General features: G+C 39.3%; 1 long non-coding RNA gene across 1 annotated transcript in view; it reads left to right on the forward strand.

Annotated features, from left to right (window-relative positions):
* LOC117876453 overlaps positions 1-25,522 on the forward strand; it is a 90,955-nt gene that overhangs the window by 6,271 nt on the left and 59,162 nt on the right. The gene's annotated exons all lie outside the window — the stretch shown is intronic.

Here is a 25,522-nt window from a genome sequence, read left to right on the forward strand (position 1 = left end):
AGCAAAATCCATAGACTTCAATAGAGAAAAAAGACTGTAAGAACAGGGTGCTTTGCCATGAGACTTTGGGTTCATCTTGCCACAACTCCAAGAGCATCGGATTGCGACCGACAGAGCCCAGCTTCCCTCTGTGACCAATCTGGCTGGCCACTAGATTGATCCCAGACTCAGACTGGTAACTATAAACATCAATGGGCCGGACTGTGTGCATGGTGTGTGTGTGTGCGTGTGTGTGTGTGTAACTGAAAAGCATATGCTAACTGCTATATTCTCAATAAATGTGGCATTTTTGCTTTTTCCCCTGTAAATGATCTCGTGTGCTTTGTATAACATAACAACTGGAAGAGGGTACAGATGGAGTTCCTTTCCCTTGGCTAGCAGTGGTGTACAAAAACAGTTTTGCTCTTTCTCTTCACCATGAACTTGCTCTTAGAAATACTTCCTGAGATCCAGGCTCCTCCCACCCTGGGACTAGTCACACTTTTTAGTAGTGTTTATGTATATGCCAAGAAACACCCACTTATCTAGCCAGCAAAGTAACTTAGGCTATGTCTATGCTACAGACCTTACAGTGGCACAGCTGTACCACAGCAAATGTACCATTGTAAGGTCTTTCGTGTAGCCACTCTAGGCTGGCAGGAGAGAGCTTTCCTGTCAGCATAGTTAAACTACTTCCAACAAGCAGTGGTAGCTATAGTGCTGTCCACACCGGTGCATCTGTTGGTGAAACTTATGATGGTCAGGAGTGTGTTTTTTCATACCCTGACTGAGAAAAGTTTTACTGACAAAAGTGCTTGTGTAGACATAGCCTCATTTACTTCCCACATAAACCCAAGTCTTGAACTCAGCTCCTGACCTGAATAGACAAACTACGCCCCGGGGAAAATGTGTGTTTACGGAAAGGGGGAGGAATCATCCCCACAGATTGCAGAGCAGATCCACAGAGGTTAGAGTAGTCTTTTCAACTCTCTGTAGGGACAGATAAGAAAACTTCCATCCCTACTTGTGCCCCTCCATTTGCTCTATTCCTCGTGCCTTGTCCAATTCTGTCTACATGCCTACTGTGGCACAGGAAACTTTCTGTTTCAAACTCCATGGCTGTCCCCCTCTTGCACAGTGGAAGCTTGCTTTGGAAATCCCCCTTCCTTTGATGTGCCAATCTTCATTTATAATGACATAGGTCTGCCAATGAAAGAGACAGAGTAAACCAAAAATTTGCAATCCCAGTATTCCCACTCATTATGAAAAAGAACAAAAAAAGAAAAGAGGGTCAGTGATTAGCTGTGGAGCAGCAACAGCCAGCAAGCAGAAATCTCGGGTCCATTAGTTATTTAATATGCTTATAATTTCAGAAAAAGTAAAGATGCTAATTAAGTAATAAATGGACTTTGGGGTCAGGCATTTCCTGGCAGTTAATGTCTGGCCATTGCATTTGAGGGCCCAGGGCAAAGCTGAGGGCCCTTAACTTCACCCATCGTTAATTGCAAAAGAAATCCCTGACCCAGAGGTCAATATTGCTATTATTAACCATGAAAATACAAAAAAGGAAAATAAAATAAAGTAATTACTTTTTATGCATTGCCCTGCTTATAAAGTTCAAGTTTTTTTGTTATCCCACTCAAGGCTCTATATAGGTTGGCCTACATCTTTACCTTTGTCTTTTATCACTTTGTTTCTGTTGTGGAAATGGACACCCTCCTTCTAGGAGTAAAGCTCTCTGAAACGGAAGTTCCCCCAAGACTTTAGTAAAGTCTGCTTTACAGCATTTTTTGATTCTCTCTAGTAACTAGAGGATGAAGACTTTTATAGTTTTAATTTAGTTCCACATCTCTTTAGACCTTTAATCTCTTTTTATCTAGGGACACAAACCAGTAAAGCAAAAATTCAAGTGGAAATTTCAATTTTTCAACACAAATAAAATCTTCCTTTCAAAACAATTTAAACTAGGGCCTTAAATAGAGATAGTCCTATTATTGTAAAAATGAAGGGCCAGATTTCAAGTCAAAGGAGCTATGCCAATTTGCATCAACTGAAGATCTGGTCCAAAGGTTTTTATGTGAGATTATCAGTCTTCCAAACTGGGTTTGTACTTCTGAAAACCTCCATAGAGTTCCCTATGCAAAGGACTAACTTTGGGGACAATTTAGATTTCAAGTGTGATGTTTAAAATTAAAATCCTGTGCAAAAGCTATGAACATGGATGCTAACATTTAAAGACCAATACCAGAAATCAAGACTCGAGGAACTTGCAAATATTGTCTTGCAAATATTGCTTTTTCATTGCTGTATGGCTTGCCTTGCCAACTAAGTATATCTGGAAATGTAATCAGCCACAATATATGTACACATGTCCATTCCAGAAGAAAACAATTATTTTGTTACTCAAAATGTTTGTCAGGTAACATTATAGAGTAATGGTTCTTCACAGCTCTGTGCTAGTCTAAATTTGCTTGCTCAGACCAGCCCATAATCTTGATTGTTGTAGAACTATAGAATTATACCATTGGAAGGGACCTCGCGAGATCATCTAGTGTTAGTCCAGTTCCCTGTACTCATGGCAAGACAAAGTATTATCTAGACCAACCCTGACAGGTGTTTGTCTAACCTTCACTTAAAAATCTCCAATGATGGAGATTCCACAACCTCCTTGGGCAATTTATTCCAGTGCTTAACCATCCTGACAGGAATTTTTTTCTAATGTCCAACCTAAACCACCCTTTTGCAATTTAAGCCCGTTGCTTCTTGTCCTATTCTCAGAGGTTAAGGAAAATACTTTTTCTTCCTCCTCCTTTTAACAACCTTGTATGTACTTGAAAACTGTTATCATGTCCCTCTCAGTCTTCTCTTCTCCAGAATAAACAAACTCAATTTTTTCAATCTTCCCTCACAGGTCATGTTTTCTAGCCCTTTAATCATTTTTGTTGCTCTTCTCTGAACTTTCTCCAATTTGTCCACATCTTTCCTGAAATGTGGCACCCAGAACTGGACACAATATTCCTGTTGAGGCCTAATCAGCGTGAAGTAGAGCAGAAGAATTACTTCTCATGTCTTGCTTATAACACTTCTGCTAATACATCCCAGAACGATGTTTGCTTTTTTTGCAACAGTGTTATACTCTTGACTCATATTTAGCTTGTGATCCACTCTGACCCTCAGATCCCTTTCTGCAGTACTCCTTCCTAGGCACCAGAGGGGTAGCCGTGTTAGTCTGAATCTGTAAAAAGCAACAGAGGGTCCTGCGGCACCCTTAAGACTAACAGAAGTATTGGGAGCATAAGCTTTCGTGGGTAAGAACCTCACTTCTTCAGATGCAAGTAACGGAAATCTCCAGAGGCAGGTATAAATCAGTATGGAGATAACAAGGTTAGTTCAATCAGGGAGGGTGAGGTGCTCTGCTAGCAGTTGAGGTGTGAACACCAAGGGAGGAGAAACTGCTTCTGTTGTTGGATAGCCATTCACAGTCTTTGTTTAATCCTGATCTGATGGTGTCAAATTTGCAAATGAACTGGAGCTCAGCAGTTTCTCTTTGGAGTCTGGTCCTGAAGTTTTTTTGCTGTAAGATGGCTACCTTTACATCTGTTATTGTGTGGCCAGGGAGGTTGAAGTGTTCTCCTACAGGTTTTTGTATATTGCCATTCCTGAGATCTGACTTGTGTCCATTTATCCTCTTGCATAGTGACTGTCCAGTTTGGCCAATGTACATAGCAGAGGGGCATTGCTGGCATATGATGGCATATATAACATTGGTGGATGTGCAGGTGAATGAGCCGGTGATGTTGTAGCTGATCTGGTTAGGTCTTGTGATGGTGTTGCTGGTGTAGATATGTGGGCAGAGTTGGCATCGAGGTTTGTTGCATGGGTTGGTTCCTGAGTTAGAGTTGTTATGGTGCGATGCGTGGTTGCTGGTGAGAATATGCTTAAGGTTGGCAGGTTGTCTGTGGGCGAGGACTGGCCTGCCTCCCAAGGTCTGTGAAAGTGAGGGATCATTGTCCAGGATGGGTTGTAGATCACTGATGATGCGTTGGAGAGGTTTAAGCTGCGGACTGTAGGTGATGGCCAGTGGAGTTCTGTTGGTTTCTCTTTTGGGCCTGTCTTGTAGCAGGAGGCTTCTGGGTACACGTCTGGCTCTGTTGATTTGTTTCTTTCTTTCCTTGTGTGGGTATCGTAGTTTTGAGAATGCTTGGTGAAGATCTTGTAGGTGTTGGTCTCTGTCTGAGGGGTTGGAGCAGATGCAATTGTACCTCAGTGCTTGGCTGTAGATGATGGATCGTGTGGTGTGACCGGGGTGGAAGCTGGAGGCATGAAGGTAGGCGTAGCAGTCGGTGGGTTTTCGGTATAGGGTGGTGTTAATGTGGCCATCGCTTATTTGTACTGTGGTGTCTAGGAAGTGGACCTCCCGTGTAGATTGGTCCAGGCTGAGGTTGATGGTGGGGTGGACACTGTTGAAATCATGGTGGAATTCTTCCAGGGTCTCCTTCCCATGGGTCCAGATGATGAAGATGTCATCAATATAGCGTAGGTAGAGAAGAGGCATGAGTGGACGAGAGCTGAGGAAGCGTTGTTCCAGGTCAGCCATAAAAATGTTGGCATATTGTGGGGCCATGCGGGTGCCCATAGCGGTGCCACTGGACTGGAGGTATATATTGTCACCAAATTTGAAATAATTGTGCGTGAGGATAAAGTCACAGAGCTCAGCAATAAGTTGTGCTGTGTCATCAGTAGGGATACTGTTCCTGACAGCTTGTATTCCATCTGTGTGTGGGATGTTTGTGTAGAGAGCCTCTACATCCATGATGGTGGCTAAGATGGTGTTTTCTGGGAGGTCACCAATGCATTGTAGTTTTCTCAGGAAATCTGTGGTGTCACAGAGATAGCTGGGAGTCCTGGTGGCGTAGAGTGTGAGTAGGGAGTCCACATATCCAGACAGTCCTTCAGTGAGAGTGCCAATGCCTGAGATGATGGGGCGTCCAGGATTTCCAGATTTGTGGATCTTAGGTAGTAGATAGAATAACCCCGGTCGGGGCTCTAAGGGTATGGTGATTTGTTCCTGTGTTAGTGTAGGGAGTGTCCTGAGGAGATGGTGCAGTTTCTTAGTGTATTCCTCAGTGGGATCTGAGGAAAGTGGCCTGTAGAATTTGGTATTGGAGAGTTGTCTGGCAGTCTCCTTCTGGTAGTCAGACCTGTTCGAGACTGTGAATGGCTATCCAACTACAGAAGCGGTTTCTCCTCCCTTGGTGTTCACACCTCAACTGCTAGCACTTAAAGGTGCCACAGGACCCTCTGTTGCTTCCTAGGCAGGCATTTCCCATTTTGTATGTATGCAACTGATTGTTCCTTCCTAAGTGGAGTACTTTGCATTTGTCCTTATTGAATTTTATCCTATTTCCTTCAGACCATTTCTCCAGTTTGTCCAGATCATTTCGAATTTTAATCCTATCCTCCAAAGCACTTGCAGCTCCTCTCAGCTTGGTATCAGCCACAAACATTATAAGTGTACTCTCTATGCCATTATCTAAATCATTGATGAAGATATTGAACAGAACCGGACCCAGAAATGATCCCTGTGGGACCTCACTTGATATGCCCTAACAGCTTGACTGTGAACCACTGATAACTACTCTCTGGGAATGATTTTCCAGCCAGTTATGCATCCACCGTATCGTAGCTCCATCTAGGTTGGTGTTGGCAAATTATGTCCCAGAGGCCACATCCAGCCCATAAGCTCTGAAGGTAGCGGGGTCGGGGGCATGCTCTGTGTGGCTCCTGGAAGCAGCAGCACAATCCCTCTCCGGCTCCTACATGTACGGGCAGCCAGTGGTCTCTGCACGCTGCCCCCTTCCCAAGCGCCATCCCTGCAACTCCCATTGGCCAGCAAACAGGGCCAATGGGAGCTGCAGGGACAGCACCTGAGATGGGACAGCATACAGAGCCGCCTGGCCGTTTCTCCGTGTAGGAGCCAGAGTGGGGACATGCCGCTGCTTCTGGGAGCTGCTTGAGGTAAGTGCCGCTCGGAGCCTGCACTCCTGACCCCCTCCCATGTCCAAACCCCTTGCCAGAGTCCTGATCCCCCTCCCACTCTCCGAACCCCTCGGTACCAACCTCCTGCATCCCAGAGCCCGTATCCCCAGCCAGAGCCCTCACCCCCGCAACCCTACCCCAACCCGGAGCCCCCTCCTGCATCTGAACTCCTCATTTCTGGCTCCACCCCAGAACCCACACCCCCAGCCAGAGCCCTCACCCCATCCCACACCCCAACCCCCTTTATGAGCATTCATGGCCCGCCATACAATTTCCATACCCAGATGTGGCCATCGGGTGAAAAAGTTTGCTCATCCCGATCCAGGTTGTATTTCTCTAGTTTGTTTATGAGAAGGTCATGCGAGACAGTATCAAAAGCCTTACTAAAGTCAAGATATACCATGTCTACTGCTTCCCCCCTAATCACAAGGCTTGTTATTCTGTCAAAGAAAATGATTAGGTTGGTTTGACACAATTTGTTCTTGATAAATCCATGTTGACTGTTACTTATCATCTTATTATCTTCTAAGTGTTTACAAATTGATTGTTTAATTATTGCTTCATTATCTTTCCGGGTACTGAAGTTAAGCTGACTGGTCTATTTCTTTTTGAAGTATAGCAGTGACAAAATTGTGGTGTCATTTCACAAGCAGGCATTTATCTGTATACTGATAACTGCAGTCCTACCAATACAGTAGCAGGTCTAGCAGAAGTTTATTCCTTTGACTTAACCCTATTTGGCAAAAATAGGCAAGATTCTGATCTGTCTTATCCTTTTGGCTATGACTACACTCCAGCTTAATTCGACATAAGTATGTTGCTCAGGGGTGTGAATTAGCCACCCTCCTGTGTGACATAATGTATGCCGATTGAAGCACCACCTCTCGCAGGGACTGGAGTAATTAAGCTGACGGGAGAGCTTTTTCCCATCAGCTTACAGCGGCTACATTAGAGCTCAGGAGCATCAGTGCGCCACTGTAAGATCTCTAGTGTAGCCATAGTCTTAGTTATGTATCTCTAATTTGCTGGCATCAGCTGACTACTGCTGGAATTGCTGCTTTCACAAGGTGGATGTAGATCTTGGCTCCAACGTCATTTCATCTTCCATCAGCAGCTATTTAACCGGAGCCCTTCATAACAGGGTCTGCCACTATGTGTGCCTTCCCTGGGATGTGTTCAATTTTGAAAGAAAATTGCAACAGCTGCAGTCAGAACTTTCGTATCTTGAGTGGAAGGTCATCTAATGCTTATGAATCCAATAGTGTCACTTAAGGGCTTGTGGTCTCTATTTATTGTAAAATCCAGTTCCAACAAATATACACTACGTCATTCACAGATTCGGACTGCTAAAGCTTCCTTTTTCATGAGTATAGTGCTATTCTGCTTCTGTGAAGCTTTATGAAACAAAAGTGACAGACCTATAGACTACCTCTGCTGCTACTGATTGTAAATCATATGAAGATATGCTGTTGCTACTGTTGTTGGAGAGTGCATTTATTATTGTGCCTAAGCAGGTGGAGATGCCAGTTGTTTGTGTGTTTTGTTGTGGATTCCTCAACATACAAATATGAATACCACAAAGAACACATCTTAAAATGTTTTATTAGCTTTGGTATATGGGGTAAAATTTTCCTAAAGTGATTTGTTATTCTCATGAGTTTTCTTACACTGCAAATATTTTAGAATTAAGATAAGATAAGTAAAGTCTACTGTTTGTCTGGATCCAGCTGAATCTATGATTGTTAATTATATGCACCACAAATTTGACCTGCTACTTCCATAGTCGCATTTCCAATTCAAAGTGAGCATGGCCTGTTGGTAGCATCTTAGTGTTGCACATAGTCATCCATTATATGCACTTTTGGTTCCTCCTTGTTCCTACATAGCAGTATGGTAAAGGAGCCCAAATGAGCTGAGATATTTGATTTTGAAAATGCGGCAGTGCTGAAGACATTGCAAATGAGAACCAATTAACACAGTACTTTCCAAACATGGTGATGCATATTACAAGAGAGATTTGCCAAAAGCCTGCTGAGGTGTCTAGACTTACAAATATCTTGGTTTAGGATAACAGAATTAGTGTCTGGTCAACTGCAGGGTATGTGTCTTTCTCTGCATACACTATTATTAAGTACTGTGAAGTACATGCTAATGAGGATTTTATCATTCCTCCACCTATTGCTGGGTTCCTTTGCATATAAAATAACCTCAATGTATTCATTCTCTTTAGTTGTTTGAATTTCCCCAACATAGCGCTGTACGAACAAAAGGAATTGCTAATGGCACAAGTCTTATTTTGTATCCCAAATATCAGCTTTCTACTTGTGTAAACCCTTGTGGCCGTATCTCCACTATAGTTTGTTTTTATCATTTGTGCAAACAAGCTTCTCTGCTATGCACCATTGTCAAGCCTAGTGGGATGCTGTCAGTCCTTGTGTTATGCATTCTGTTTGTCTAAAAATGTTTTTTCCCCTTCCACTTTCCCTAGGAACTGGACACAAAAGTCCAACATAGTGTAACTGAGCCCACATAAAATCTTATCAAGTCTTTGCAGCTCTCCATTCTTGGATCTCTTTTTGTTTTGTTTTGAAACTGCAGCAGCAGTTGATCCAGTGTCATCTTTAAGTTTAAGATTTTGCCTGTTTAGAGTAATCTCTATGTACCATTGTGTTTTCTTCATTGTTAAGGATATCTCCCTTAGAAATATGACGATGCTAGCAGTTCCACCTGGGTAGTTTCCAACTTTTCTGAGCAACCTCCATGTTGTTGCAAAATAAACTGTTTTATGGAATCTTCTACATTTTGCCTCTTGTGCTGTACATAGCTTCCAGTTGTGACTTGGTGTCTTGTTACCTCTTCCACAGCTTTTCTATTGTTCTCTCTTGTAAAGATACATTGGTCTCCCATTCTTTGGCTGTACATATTTTTATTGTGAGCTTTCTCCCTTTTACTGCTTTCAGATTTCCTTTTCTCTTTGTCATTGTATCAGTGCCATCTGATATGGTGTCTCTGTTTCTGGCATATAAATAACATTACTATATCTTTATGATTTCATGCAGTCTGATTTAAATTATAATTTTGGCTCTGACAAACTGGTGTTCCTTATGTCTACAACAATTCTCTCTCTTATTAGTTCTTTTAAGGCCACATATTTGCAATGTTCAGCAAGACTCGGATCTGCTGTTGTACATTCTGTACCCTTGTTTCTGGTATCTTGGCATCTCAGGTATTTCTAGAGGATAGCTTTTACTGAACTAGTCTGAAGAAATAATAGAATAGGCCAGCTTTTGAGACTCATTGTTTTGTGACTGTAATTTAAACAGAATAATTAAGTCGCGGAAGTCCATACGTACATCTTTAAAAAAAAAACCTGCTTCTATCACAGTCTGTCTCTTAATTAAATTACAAGATCTCAATCAACAACTTGCCATTATGTCAGTTGTTCTACTTGAATTATTTCCCTGGCCTGATAATTAGAATCTGTGCCTCTAGAAAGCTTGCCTACCTTATTACCTTTTTGTAATTAATCCAATATAATATAAATTAATACACGCAATTGTGTGTGACCTTTATTGTATAAAACTGTTATCTATGAATAATCTATATGAGAATCCTGAAGAGAAGCTAATTTGTCCTGATACCCACTCATGCAGCAAATGGGGATAGCACATCATATATCTCTGATGGCATAATAATATTAGCTCATTCAAATCTTTATAATTAATTCTCTGCATTTAAATCAATTTTGGAAGACAATCACCTCTTGCTGATATAGAGCACTGTAACCTGCGAAAGACAGATCTCTGTCAGATAACAACATTGGTTAATATCCAGTACTTGTAGATTTCTCAAATTGGTACTAATTGGTGATCTTACATATCCAGATGATGAAAAAGAGTGCCATGAACAGAAATGGTCAAAAAATGTCATCGAAAAATAATTTCAAAGAAAAATATTTTTTGTTAAAAATGTAATTTTCTGTGGAAAAAATTCATTTTTAATTGTTTTTTTTTTTTAGGAAAACCAGAAACTGAAAGACAACTCTTTTTTTTTTTTTTTGGTAAAAAATCAGTTTTTGGTAAAAATATTGGGCTTTGATTTTCAAAAAAATGTACCAAAACCTGAATTTATTTATTTACCAAAAACCAGGATTTTTTTTAAACAAAACCAGTTTTCAAAAACCTCTCCCCCGCCCAGTTTTCATTTCAATTTCTCAATGAACTCCCCCTTCTTGCCCCCACATACTCACTCACTCTCTCTCTCTTTCTCACACACACACACACACACACACACACACACACACACACACACACACACATAAAATCATGGGAAATTTAGACAAAAATGAAAAGGAGACTATTTAGAAATTTTTCACAAAATATAATTGGTATTTTTGACCATCTCTAATACTGAATATGTTATAAAGATGTCTTTGTATCATTCTCAATAGGAGCCCAATCCAGCGCCTGCTGAAGTCAATTGCATTGATTGCAATAGGCTTTAGATAGGGCCTCTCCAAAAAAGCTAGGATGGGACACACTGGAAAGGAGGACAGGTGTGCATGTTGATTTTATACATTTTTTGTGTCTCATAATATTACTACTTTCATATAGGAAAGAAAAGGCTGCTTATGTTTTATTGGATAGTATCCCATGCCACTTCTAGCTGTGAAAGAGCACTTGGTCTGAATGTCTGGTGGGAAACCAGAATTTCTGTGCACAAGAAAAAGTAAACACTCATTTAAACTCAGATCACATTCCTAGCAACATATGCTTTTATTATTTCTTCATCTCATTTGTGAGACCTACTGCATAAACTGCATATGAGTCCCCTTTACTTCCCTGTGCAACCAACCCATGTTGACAGATTAGTGAGGGGGCAACAGCTGCTAGTGGACTTCTCTCCCCTTCCTAGTTTCCAATAAGTTCATTCCCTCCCCCCAAAATTTCCAGTCAGTTCTGATAATGTATTGAGGACAATTTTTTGTTTTAGAAAGTGGAGGAAGTAACCAGGGGGGCAGCCATTTTAAACTTGATTCTGACCAACAGGGAGGAATTCGTTGTGATTGTGAAAGTGGAAGGCAATTTGAGTGAAAGTGTTGAAAGTGTTCATGAAATTGTAGACTTCATGATTCTAAGGAAAGGAATGTGTAAGGGCTGCAGAATAAGGCAAATGGACTTCAAAAAATAAGATTTTAACAAACTCAGAGAACTGGTAGGTTCTCTGATAGAAAATCTAAGGGATAAAGGAGTTCAGGAAAGTTGGCAGTTTCTCAAGGAGGCAACATGAAATGCACAACTGAAAACTGTTTTGATATGAAGGAAAGATAGGAAGAATAGTAAGAGGCCAATATGGCTCTGTCGGGATCTCTTTAATGAAGTAAAAAGAATCCTAAAAAAGGTGGAAACAGACAAATTGCTAAGGAGGCATAAAAAAGAATAGCACAAGCATGTAAAGACAAAATCAGAAAGGCCTAGGTACAAACTGACATATAACTAGCAAAGGGCACAAAAGGCAATAAAAAAGGTTCTATGAATGCTTTAGGAACAAGAGAAAGATGATGGAAGTGTAGGTCCTCTACTTAGTGGGGAAAGAGAGCTAATAACTGATGACACCAAGATGGCTGACATATTTAATGTCCATTTTGATATATTTTGATTTTAGTAAGGCTTTTGGCACAATTTAACATGACATTTTCATAAGCAAACTAGGGAAATGTGATCTAGATAAATTAGTGTAAGATGGGGTGCACAACTAGTTGAAAGACTATACTCAAAGAGTAGTTATCAATAGTTCACTGTCCAACTGGGAGGGCATACCTGGTGGGATCCCATAGGAGTCAGTCCTGGTCCTGGTACTATTCAATATTTTCATTAATGATTTGGATAATGGAGTGGAGAGTAAGCTTATAAAATTTGCAGATGACACCAAGCTGGGAGGGCTTGTTGGAGAACAGGATTAGAATTCAAAACAACCTTGACAAATTTGAGAATTGGTCTGAAATCTACAAGATGAAATTAAATAAAGAGAACTCCAAAGTACTTAACTTAGGAAGGAAAAATCAAATGCACAACAACAAAATAGGGAATAACTGGTTAGGTGCTAGCAGTGCTGAAAAGGATCTGGGGGTTATATTGGATCAAAAATTGCAGTTTTGAAAAAAAGGCAAATATCGTTCTAGGGCGCATTAACAGGAGTGTTGCATGTAAGACACAGGAGGTAATTGTCCTGCTCTACTCAGCACCGGTGAGGCCTTTGTTGGAGTACTGTGTCCAGTTTTGGGTGCCACACTTTAGGAAAGATGTGGACAAACTAGAGAGAGTCCAGAGGTTTTCAGAGGACAGAAACAAAACACAATAAAAGGTTTAGAAAATCTGACTTATGAGGAAAGGTTAAAAAAAAATGGGCATGTTTAGTCTGGAGAAAAGAAGACTGAGGGGGGACCTGATAGGCTTCAAATATGTTAAGAGCTGTTATAAAGGGGACGGTGATCAATTGTTGTTCATGTCCACTGGGTGTAGGACAAGAAGTAATGGGCTCAATGGATGGATTCAGGTTAGATATTAGGGAAAAAAAATTAACTATAAGGGTAGTTAAGAACTGGAATAGGCTTACAAGGGATGTTGTGGAATCCCCATCACTGGAGGTTTTGACAAACAGCTGTCATGGATGGTCTATGTTTACTTGGTCCTATCTCAGCAGAGGGGGCTGGACTTGATGAATTCTTGAGGTCTCGTCCAGTCCTACATTTCTATGACTCTATGAAGTTGGGCAGCAAGTAGATGAGTAGTGGAATGAGTTAGGTGGAGCCTTAGCTCTGCCCACTCTAACTCACTATCTGGTATGCTGGAGCCTGCACAGGGGAAGAAATAATGTGTGCCAGCCTCCCTACAGCAAGGGAGAAGCAGGGTTAAGATTGTGACTCTACGCATTGCCCCTTACTCAGACTGGATTATATGGTTGCAGTCCACTCCTGCAAGCAACACTGTGACTCATGCATGAAAAAGATACCCACGAAAATGATCCTCATGGGTCTACCCTTCAGAGAGACACTTAGCCAGGGGAGAATTTTAAAGGTGTCTAGAGCACAGAGACCGCTTCCTAAATAAAAGCTTCATTCTGGAGTTCAGCAAGGGAGCAGACAGGGGAATTCTTTTTCTGTCACACTACAAGTGAGAATAAGACAAATTCATGTTGCAGTTCCTATGTGGAACTTAAGTGGCACACCACTGGTAAATTTCACCTAATTTGAATATGATCTAAATATTACACAGGACAAATTGTTTGCAACATCAAAGTCCTGACAATATACTCCTTGCACTCCACAAACTACTGGTCCCCAGGACATAATTTATCCCAAGTGAATCTTCTTATTGACACACAGCTGATTGAGAAGTTTAGTTTCAGAATGCTATGAAACCTTGCTGGTCAGTACATCCCTTTATGCACTTTAGGGATTTATTCACATTTTAGTATCTTTTTTCAGTGGCAAATATACGTACAGTATTATGAGTATAGTGTGAAATTACATGGAAAATTGGTTGTGACAGAAAGGATAAAAATCCACACACTTACGGTGCCTTATTTAATTTGTCAAAAACACTTGAACTGCTGAGTGGATCTAATGAAGCTCAATGAATTTACGAGTACATCTTCAGTCTGTTGAGAACGACTGACAATTCAGTTACTTCATGAAACTGAATGGTGAACAAATATTATTTAGGGAAGCTTTTATTTGGGGAGGTGGGCTAGCTGAGTTTGGGATTGATTCACTGGGTTGCTAGCTCCTGAACTAAGCTGGAATCTATTTATTTTTAATTGTACCTGGATTTGGCACGGCTGACTGGCAATCTTCTGTTACATTTTGGTTTCAATTTATATTCATTGTAAAAGTGGTTTTGGAGGAGAATCAACCACTGAGTTTGGAATGTCTTGAATTTCTACCTCTTCTATTTCGAAGGCTGTTACGGTAGCTTTTGACCTCATTTGCTCTTTGAAGTAGCTTTTCGAGCACAACCACACTTGTAATAAGAATATGTAGTATAAAAATGTATGCTTGGGAAGTAAAGTATGCTTGTTCTAATGAAATGAGCACTTCTACAGCATTTGAGATAAATAAAAGGCTAGTGGGGAACTGTGGTAGTTTTAAACTGGAGTACCAGTTTACAAGTACAGTAGTTTTATAAGGACCTAATTAACAAAAGGGAGGGGATACACAGACTCATTGTTTTGAATTAGAAATAGACTCTTCTGTTTTTTTCCTTTGCTGTTAGCATTCTTGTTTGGTTTACAGTGCAAATGATTAATCATATAAATGTACCATCTCAGAACCTGCTGAAGGAAGAAATTACACTCACTGGTTTTCTTCTCTTCTGCTCACACCTGGCAGCTGTTTTCAGCTCACTCATAATTCTGGAAGCTTTTCTTCCGGTATATATTTTTTCCACTGTATTTTAAGCTTCTCTAAATATAAGATGATTATGCTATTTACACTTTTCTTGGTGGCAGTTGATCGCAGGCTCTCAGTTCTAACTGAAATAAACTCTCCCACATACTTTGGTTCCTACTACTCTTGAGCATATGAAAATTTTCATCATGGTGATTTTGTGAAAGTAAGCATATTACTCAGACATATAGGTGCCAGGTCGCTGTTTGCTCTTCTTAGCGAGATTAGCTATTGATTGGCGGAAGGAGATGAATTTGTACTTTGCTTTAACTACTTTTTTTGTTGCAATAGCAAGGAAATGCAAGAAACATATTTATTGATTGGTTGATTATAGGCTTGTGTATAGCTTTCTCATTTTAAATTACTATCTTTTCTAGAAATTGTTGTATTTTACTGTAGCCCATGCATCCAGCAGTTGTAAAATCGAAACAGCAAATGAGACATGATTTATGGAGCAAAGGATTGTATGTGCATAAGAAGTCAAATGTAACAACTGCATATTTGTCCCCAGATCATGTTCCAATCACAGTTAATTTTTCTGTAGGTCTAAATGCTTTGAAATTACTTACTTTTAAATACATATTCTGCCTGGCATAAACAGTATAGAGACAATACATTATTCTTCCTAAATGCTAGCAGTACAAAAGAGGACAGCATTTGTGGAAGGCTTGAGCAATGGTGTATTTGAGTGAGGATTTAAAATACTAGAATAAAGATTACCTTTTTGGGCCCATAAAAGAACAGTGACATTTTTTAAAATACATTTGGTGCTTATAAAAAGTGCTGGATTTACTGCCAGAGAATGGGAAATCCTTTATAATCCACAGATCATGTGCAGAATGGCAGTGGCAGTATAAGTTTCCTCCCACTGCCCAAGCAATGTGCCTTATTTGTGACCTGGAGAAGCATAGTTCTGTTTCCATGCCAACTCAGTCCTTCTTGTCTGTATTAAATCAGTGAATAAGGATGTCACCTAGGCCTAGGAATTCTTGATATGGACATTTGTCCTTCAGACACTTAACTGAGACCAGTGTTAGGAAGCAATTTCAAATAAGCTAATGAAAAACTGTCAAATGGTATTGACTAAATTATGACCAATCTATTTGAATTGAAAGCAATGATCTGAAGGTGAAAAGCTCTGTCTTCCCTGACCTGCCCCCTAGTCATACACTTCTTCAAACAGCAAAATTCTATGTGAACAATAAACATATATTCTGCCACAGAGGAATCATGTTGCACTAAATTCTTGGATTTATGCTAAGTAGGTGGCAAGAACGGCTTCAATATTCTGCTCAAGGTAATGCTTCTGATTCTGCCACTTTGGATACTGCTAGGTTGTACATCTACACTCCCTTCTGCTGGCACTAACACTTATTGCAGATGGAAAAGCATAACCACAGATATTAAGATGTATTCTGACTAAGGATCTTATGCAAGCCAAAATGGAGTTCCAATTCCATTCCTATGAAAAATATAAATGGACAAACAAAAGCTGCTTTAGCTCCTTGTCCTTTTCAGGGCCAAAAGATGCCAGAAAGCAGTCCCGCCCCTCCATCCAAAAAAATGCAGAGTGCCTGATACGAACATTTGACTGTATGTAAGATGGTGTGGCAGTTCTTGTCTGAATAGAAAGAAAATTCAACTTGAAAAAGAAACAAACTATACATAAATAAATTGAAAATGCAAGGCCCTGATTCAGCAAAGCACTTAAGCACATGTTAAATCCCCTTGATTTTGATAAGCCCATGTGCAAGAATTTTGCTGAACTGGGGCCTAACCAAGGTGGTCAAAAGATTAGTTGGAGAGAGAAGACTCTTACCTCCCAGGTTCTCATGGAGCTACTCTAGGTACAGCCTTGTACCATATTCAGGCTGTGTTCTGGAAGGGAGGTCTTGGGGCTGAGTGCAAGGATACACTTAAAGCTTCAGTACCTAGGTGTAGCTTTTAATGTATATATCTGGTTTTGTTCCGAGACTTCAAAATATTTTAGCTATACCATCCACTGAAGGTTAACTTCTGGAATAAATATGCCGGTTTCTACTTTTCCCACCATCTTTGGAAAAAGCACTCCTTCTTTACTGCCCCCTGCTCCCACTTTATATACCTGGTAGGTCAAGAGATACAGAAAATGCCTGGAGACAGAGAAAGAGACAGACAGAGAGTGATGAATATATGTAACTTAAAAAAGAGAAATACCTTCACAACTTTTTTTGGTAGATGGAATTTTTAGTACTTAGGTATTACTAGGGTGACAGCCCTTGAAATGGAATTCTTTTCTTTATCCCCAGAAGACATGCAACATAGGCAGCAGAACATCTATCTTTCCAATACTACTCCATTAATATGTAGCAATTTGGTGCTGGAGGGACCATCTATAAGTGAGGAAGTTTTTCAGTTTCCAGTAAGATCTCTGATCACTGGCTGAATTTGAACTGGCATCCTAGAGGTGGAAAATTCCTTGCCAGATTACCAAATCTTGCACCCCAGCATTCTGGATTTTCCATTACAAATAATTAAAACTACAAAGTATTGTGTGTAACGATATGAAATATGTCATGCATTACATAGCTCTTATGTCCTTAACTAAGAAAGTGATCTAAAAGGGCAAGCCAAAATCACTGTACACAATTATTATTGAATAGTTTTTATAAACAGCTGTCCAAGAACCTAAACTGAATTACTTTCATTAACTGGGTTTTAAATGTCTATGCTTTCAGGAACATGAAATACACTTAATCTGCATCATCACTGTTAAGCCTTAATCTATCCTTAGAGATAAGCAATAAGTACTAACATTTCTTAGATACACCAGAACATTTTCAGGATGATGGGGTTGTGGCAGACAGAAAAGCCACCCCCTTTAAGTATAAAATTAAGGTCCTGAATTACTATTGTATCCAAGGTCATGATGACTTCTTTATGCTAAACAGATGATATGTCAGAATACAATCATTGGTTGGCTTTAGTTTTGAATCTTAAATTAAATGAGATCAAACCCTTTGAAGTGTAGTATCTTATAATTTTAATTTGTGACCCTTTAATTCATATCACAGCCTTAGGAAATCTTATTTTACATCGTGGATAATACCTGCTATCTGATCTGCCTTTTAATGAGCTTTTTACCTGTTCCTGATGAAGTAGCACAATCTCTTCTTGATTTAGTTAGGCAACAATTGTAAATTACTTTTCGTTTTGGTTTTGTATTTAATTGCTTGTAAAAGACACCCAGAAGATCACATTTGCTACTTCTAAAGTTTGAATGTAATCAAATGCAAGTCTTAAAGACATTTTAAAATAATATTTTATTGCTGGAATTCAGACAGTTATTTCTGTATTGTAATCACATGTAGAAAAACAAGTTTTGAGCAAAGTTTTAACAAAATAACACCCAAAAATGAAAAGAATATAGCTGCTGTGATATACAATTTATTATATCAAGACAATTATGTAGATATTAGTGATGTTCTTATTTATTTCTAGTTAGCTGGAATATTGTAACAGCACAGTGAATTAGATTAGTACTGGTATATGCATTTCCATATATCAGGAAAGTGTATTATAGTATGTTATATTAGCATATTTATTATATTAATTTAGCATATTAGAATGGCAAAATTTATCATGTGCATGTTTATTGGTACAGCAAAATGCACTAGGCTACTTATTACAATGCTGTCATTTGTGCCACAGTAGTTAAGGTTCTCATCAGCGTTTCCATTATAATGCTCTGTTTTCAGGGGGTTATAACTCACACTAAAACTTTGCTCCAGGCTGAAACCTGGCATGAAAACTCTGTGCCCAGGAGCATATTATTTGCTACAAAATTTTAAAGGGACACTATAAGGTCAAAACATATTATTGCATGATTATTATATTCATTGCTATTACTATTCATAAACATTGAGAATACTGAAAAATATATTAAAGGAAAACATATAGGGCCTGATTCTTCAATAAGTTACATCAGTTTCACACCATAGTGACTTGGAGTCACACTGACATAAAACTGGTATAACAGAGTGGAAAATCCAGCTCATAGATTCTTCCCTTTTTCCATGGTTTGTATATACTCACTTTCACATCTTGATTTTCACATAAGAGAAAGATACCAGCAAGGCAAGTAAATTGTGAAGGTTAGGGATTGGATAGATTCACAATTGTTGAATTTGTCTGGATATCAAAGCATGATAGTCAGTACAGTAAGATATCAGGTCAGGATTCCCACTGCCAGGGAAGGCAGAAATGGGAAATGTGAGATCAGACATGGAATGTCTGGTGTCAGGGTAGAGTTGGGAAGCTTTGGGGGCTGTTCTGCCCAGGGAAACTAAGCAGTTGGAGTGAGCAGGTCTGGGGCATGATTCTCTGGAGCCATGGTACATGCTACAGTGGGTAAGCTGTCATGGAGACTAGGTATTTGTAATCCCTGGGTAGTATCATAAGTATCTCTCAGACACTTGCATGGGACTAGAAGGATCATAGCCAGGTCTCTAGTCTGAACATATATAATGTGTATGCTTCTCGTTCAGTAGAGTTTGTGTGTTGTATTTATATTTTGAGATTGCTGGTGAAAGAACCATGTTTAAGAAAGATGAATACAAACTGGAATAGGTGCAGAAAAAGGCTACTAAGATGATGTACACTGATTTAACTGGATTTGTTGTTTTAACTATTATACAAATATTTCAGCCTAGTAACCAAGATGAAGGGGTCTAAAAGGGTAAATCTTCATCAATGTGGACAGGGAGGTAAATGCAAAAATCTACTATTGGAGACATGGCCAGCCTAAAAGCCATATATTGTAAATACGTATTTCTTTACCTATTTATGACTCTCTCACAGTCTGCGCATCTCATATCTTGGACAATGAAAATCAATTAAGATGATTCCAAGTTCTCAGTGCTGTAATGTTTGGGTTGTGAACACTTGATGGAAATTTGTCCACACTGGTGTTTCACACTGAGTTAAACTGTTCCAGTACAAGTCATGGTTAACTGGGCATGGATTGTCTACACTAGGGGCTTGCACAAATGCAGCTATGTTGGTGTAAAATAACCCAGTGCAGACAAGGCCTACAAGTCAGACAGTCTAGCACCTACAGCAATGCACCCCTAAGAACCACCAGTATTCTCCCCGCCAACAGCAGTGAGCTCCAGAGGAGGCCCCCCCCACCCCTCCTCCCTCATCATGACACTCACGCAATCCCCAGGTGGGTCAGTTGCAAGGCTCACAAAAGAGAAGATGAATGCACACCATTCTCTGCAATGCCTTATCAGTCTGTCCCTTCCTTCTACCCTAACTTTTTCTCCCAAACCCATAGTAGTTACTCCAGCACAAGAGCAGAGTAAGGATTGGAGCCCCGTGGAAAACTTTCAGAAGAAAGAGCGATGTAGAAGGGAGAGTCTCTGTTGTTTCAGGAAGAAATCATATGAAGCTCAGCACTTTGTTATGGTTTCGGTTCAATGTCAGACCAAACAGAGTTACTCAGTTTTTTGGTAGTGGGGGTTCCCTTTGAATTTATTGCTTCATTTGAATGCAATCCCATAGGATGTGGTAATGATAATTAGGCAAAAGCCAAGAAGTTAAAGATTTGATTGATGACCACAGAGCATCAGTGACAGGTATGGAAAGCATGGCCCTAATACAGAACCTGCCATAGCTATGGAGTAGAATGTGAAGAACCATCATCTAGGCAGTGCTGAAGTTGAATTAGGAGAAATGAATAATCTGGATGGCTACCATATGGAGCAGCTTGCTATGGATGGTACAGATAGTAGTGCATCCTCACAGCTATAATATGGCTCACTCACTGTTTTCTAACTAATCATTACTATCTTCTATCATCTTTTGCAGACACAGATAACAATAGTGAATTGACACATATCTCACAGAACAGGAGCACTGAAAGCAAGCTCATCTACTATTAGTATGTAGCTGATTGCATACACTACTTGTACACGAACAACAGATGTGACAATTGATCCCCACATTCACAGAACCACAATCTTCATGCAAACAGCTTGCGAAAATGGTGTTCATTACTGACGTTTGTGGCATGGTTTTAGATTCAGCATAGTAACAATAAAGAGCTAAATGGATACTTAGAAAGCATGCTGAATACAGTATGCAAATCAAAACATTTACCTTGGCTTTCTCCATTGGAATGGCTATATAAATTCATTTCTGTGCATTTATTTTTTTTAAGAGAAAATAAAACACAGACGTGAAATTATGTGAGCTATTAGCAAGGAAACAAACAAAACCTCAACATCAAAAAGATGATTGTGTTCAGAATTTTACACCAGCATTATTAGAACAGGGAACAGCTGAAGAATTTGCCCCAAGTACAGGGGACCATATCTTCTTGTATCTTTCTGATGATGACACTATTATATCGATCTTTCTTCTGGGATTCAAGACTTCAGTGCCTATAGCCACTCATTTTGTGCATATGTATTTTGTATACATCTGTTGATACTCTTTACAACCTTGTATTTCTTATATATAGTAACTTTGGGAGGCTGGTGATACCAATTCATTAGTTATAACAGGAAACTACTAAAGCCAATATACCAGTTTCCTAGTAAAACCATTTACATAGTCTAACACAGTGGTGGGCAATGCAGGGTAATCTGCGAGCTGCAAGACATTTTGCTGACGTTGACCATCTGCAGGCACGGCCCTCTGCAGCTCCCAGTGACCATGGTTCACAGTTCCCGGCCAATGGGAGCTGTGGGAAGCAGCGGCCAGCATGTCCCTACGGCCTGCCGCTTCCCACAACTTCCATTGGCCGGGAACAGCAAACTGCGGCTACTGGAAACTGCGGGGATCTGTGCCTACAGACGGTCAACATCGGCAAAATGTCTCGCGGCCCGCAATCAGATTACCCTGATGGGCTGCATGTGGGCCGCAAGTTGCCCACCACTGGTCTAACCAGTAAAAAAGAGGGCCTCTTGTTATCTCAATGATTAGTATGCTACAAGAGGGGTCTCCAAGACTGGAACTGATGGTTCTGGTTAGGGGTCAATGTGTACTTTTTGGGCTTTCCACAAACTATAAATGAAAGGCTTTATAACATGGGTATAAGTGTAGCCATTTACCTGTACAGAGCATCCCCAACTCTTTAAACAATGCAATCAAGTCTTTATTAATGCCCTGTTTTGTTCATTCCCTTTGAAGTATCTGACATTAGGCACTGTTAGAAGACAGGACACTGGGCTACACTGGACCATTGTACACTGATCCAGTATACAGTTCTTATATTCTGATGATAGAAAAGGGTGTATTCCACTCTCCTATTTAAGGGTAATCTTTGGAGTATTTTTTTACATACTCACCTGTTTTTGGGTAAATATACCATTCCCTATACCTGTATGGTTTTATTTGTTTTCACAGCAATGTTTTTTCCCCACAATAAAGATTTGCAGCTGTGTGTGTGTTTGTGTGTGCTGCATGTAGGTATGTTTTATGGGTACATTTAGTTGTTGCATTAACTTTTCTGCTCTGAGTCAAAGAGTAAATTCATTTCCCCCGCTGTTTCCATTTGAGACATTCAAAGGCTAGTTGATATTATTTAAAACAGATGTTCTTTATATTTCCAACATGAAGAACAACATCAATTTTGGGAACCATAAAAAAGAGAAAACAAGTGTACACTCTCCAGCTGATATTGGTTGTCTTTGCTTTAAGCGGAATAAATCTTTAGTTGCACTGATATTTCAGATAAAGTGGACAACCAATGCTGATGTAAAATAAAACAATGGCATTGATCCAAGTTTCTCAGGTTCCTTTTCTTTCTCTTTCTTTCTTTCATCCTTTCTTTCTTTCTACATATTTCAAGGACATACTAAATGTAGAGTAGACCTTCAGTGTATGGATTTTGTGTGTGTGTGTGGTGGGAGGAGAGGGTAGAGAAAAGGGCAGAGAAACTGTTAATTAAATAAATCACTGGGAAGGGTTTCCTGCAGCATTACGTCAAAACTGCCATATCAAAACAGAACAACAGTCTGCCTAGACTGATAGCTTCTCTCTGACTAAGGTTGTTTCTAAGGAATACAATTAAAGACTCCATAATACTTCTAATTGTGTTATAGTAAAGCAGTAGGCAGTCTGCATCTGTTTCTATAGCAACAACTAAAATTGCAGAAATAAGTTATTCAGAGTACACTGTATGTCATAGTAATATGGTGAATTCTTATCAGCAGAATATTAAAACAAACATAACTTTCTAAGTTTTAAAATACATTATTTATAGTTGTAGTTCTGAAACCATGAGACTACTCCAGGGAGAAACTAACAGTTCAAAATAAGGAAGACATCTAGATGAAAGCTGTATAGATCTAATCATGAGACACACTGCAATTTTTCTGTCAATATCTTCTATTAGATAAACTGTATAATTTTGCAGACAGACTTTTGACATTTAATATTCCTTCAGATTTTGATTACACATTATCTGGAAATGTCTAATAAATTGGAAATAAAAAACAATTACTAATCAGAACCAATCCGGATTTCTTTAAATCAACAAATTCACTTGTGCTATACTTAGAAACTGTTGTATCAGCTGGTATTCAGCTGACAATGCCTTGGGCTGAATCGTTATTGATTATTTGCTTTTAAAGTTCTGAGGATCTTGTAACACACGTCCTTAAGCTGATAATCACTCATCTCATTATATTCTTTACATAAATTGAGTTTCTGCTGAAAAATGCAGTTCTTTCAACATAAATAACCAGTTTCACATAGTTTGCAATGACTACTTTCAACTTCATTATAATAGAAATGACTAGGAATAGCATTGTACTCATAAAAATGGACTAGAATTAAAAGTAAGAGGAAAATGTAAGGGCCTATTTCCCTCTTATGTGGATTATTCATATTTAAAGGAAAACTGCAGTGATTAGTTGAACTATCATTTATGGTTTCATAAAAATGTACCAAATTAGAAAAAAACCAACAACAGTGAAGGCTGCACAATGATTTGGGGGTATAATCCTGCAATTTTCACACCCTCATAATTGTGTTTAAAATACTCCCTTTTTGTGGAAGCTTTCTATATTAGTCTTTGTCCAAATATTTTCTTTTAGTCAGTTGTTTCTTAGTTGAGAGGTCAGAACAATACCCTTTTCTCATTTCTAGAAATACTAACTACTTTAAAGAAAACAAAAGACCTCTTCAAAAACTGCTACAGTTTAAAAGTAGGAACTTATTCTGAAATTCCACATAATTCTGAATAGGGTGATTATAAAGGTAATAGGGTAACAGTGAATATATCTTATGACCATTCAGATATTGAATATTGATCAACATTTTGTTAAGATCAGCACAATTATAGTGATAAAAGTTAAAAATAGATTTAACTGTTTCCTCCCATCCCTTATTGCCACACAAAGCAGTGTTTTTTTTCAATATATGATCATTCCTTCAATTCAAATGTCCTGAGCTAATGCACTAGAATACATAGATTCTCCAGATCACTGGCTGGTTACACTGTTTTTGGGGAAATGAACATGTGGAAGAGGAAAGTAGTTGCATTGGTAGAAACAGTGGAGGAGGATCATACTTTGTATTCTGGAAGGAGAAGGTGTAGTAAGAGAGGTTGGGCTGCCTGATTAGAGATGAACTTTAATGGGAACTCTATTAGGTTTATAATCCTCAATAAGGGCCAGTATGCCTGAAGAAGCAAAGCAGTGCAAACACTCAAGAATACAACTCAATGGTGGTTTTCTATCTTTACTTTCTTTTCAAAACTGCACACAACAGTAAGTGAAGTTTCCTGGCTAAGATCTTGCATACTAGGAGTGTGGAGTGAATTTCTGTGTTTATGATTAAGATACTGATACGACCCTATAATAAAAGGTCAATGTCCAGAGTAAGCAGACAGCTGATTGATGAAAAACTGCAGTTTTAGAACCCAATCTTGCTCCCACTGAAGTCAGTATCGAAACTGCCACTTGATTTAACAATTAGCAGGATTTGGCCCATATGTACATGGGTTGTGTTTGCTGTCTGAATTAGTACAGTACAACCATTATTATAATTGCTCTGGGGTGATGCACAGTCTGGTCATCAGTAGTACCTGTGAAAGGCCCAAGCCTGTTCAGTGAGGATGGAATCTTGGGAGATTCTAGCTGATAAAGTCAAAATCTCAAATGAGCACATGTGAAGAACAATTTTCTAAAGGCTTATCACTTGGCCAAATTTTGATGGACTTTCACAGGGGTGTCAAAAGGCACATCTCTAACACAAAGACTATACATCTCAGCTCTAATTTCAAGTCCCTGCTCCAAAGTATGGGTCACTTGAACTGTTCAAATAAAAGGTCTCAATAATTTTTTTAATGTGGGCAGAACAATGTATTTTCCCATCATTCTTGGAAATGGCTGAACCATGTCGACTGAATATTAAAAAAAAAAAAAAAAAAAAGCCCAAGGCAGACACGTGGTATGTAAAAATTCAGCCTAAATGGTTAAAGCTTGGCAAAGATATAAGCAACTGAAAATAGGAGCTTCTAATAGCAAGTGTCAGGCAACTGTAATAATAGCCAGCACTATCAGCCCTAGCTATAATTAGACAAATAACAAAACTAATAAAGGTAAAGGCCACAGAAGTAGGGAAGGAAGATAGACAACAGCAAACAATGGGAAGAGGAGTCTGCTCATCTTTTAGAAGGAAAGCAAGCTGTATACGCTGGTTTCTTTCATTTCTTTTATGTTTTTTTTTTTTTAAATGCCCAGGTGCAAGAGTGAGAGTAGATAGAGTCAAGGGAAATTAATGATGGAAGAAGGCTGAAAGAAGCACATTCTTTACCACCTAAGGCCAGCATTTGTATAATATAGGTGGGCCTGATAAAACATGCTGTTACAAGGTGCACTTTTATTCTGGTTTTCAAAGAGGCCAGCTATCTCAGCACTTCACTGCATTCTGTTCAGGAAAGTTTAGATGAGATTTAGGACAAATTTATGGCTTCGTTGCTCCAGCAATAGCAGCCAATAATACAAGGAAAGGACAAGAGAAGAGCTCAACTTTCATTCCCCACACAGGATATTATGTATGACA

Source organism: Trachemys scripta, chromosome 1 (genome assembly GCF_013100865.1).
Source record: "Trachemys scripta elegans isolate TJP31775 chromosome 1, CAS_Tse_1.0, whole genome shotgun sequence".
Taxonomy (NCBI): Eukaryota; Metazoa; Chordata; order Testudines; family Emydidae; genus Trachemys; species Trachemys scripta.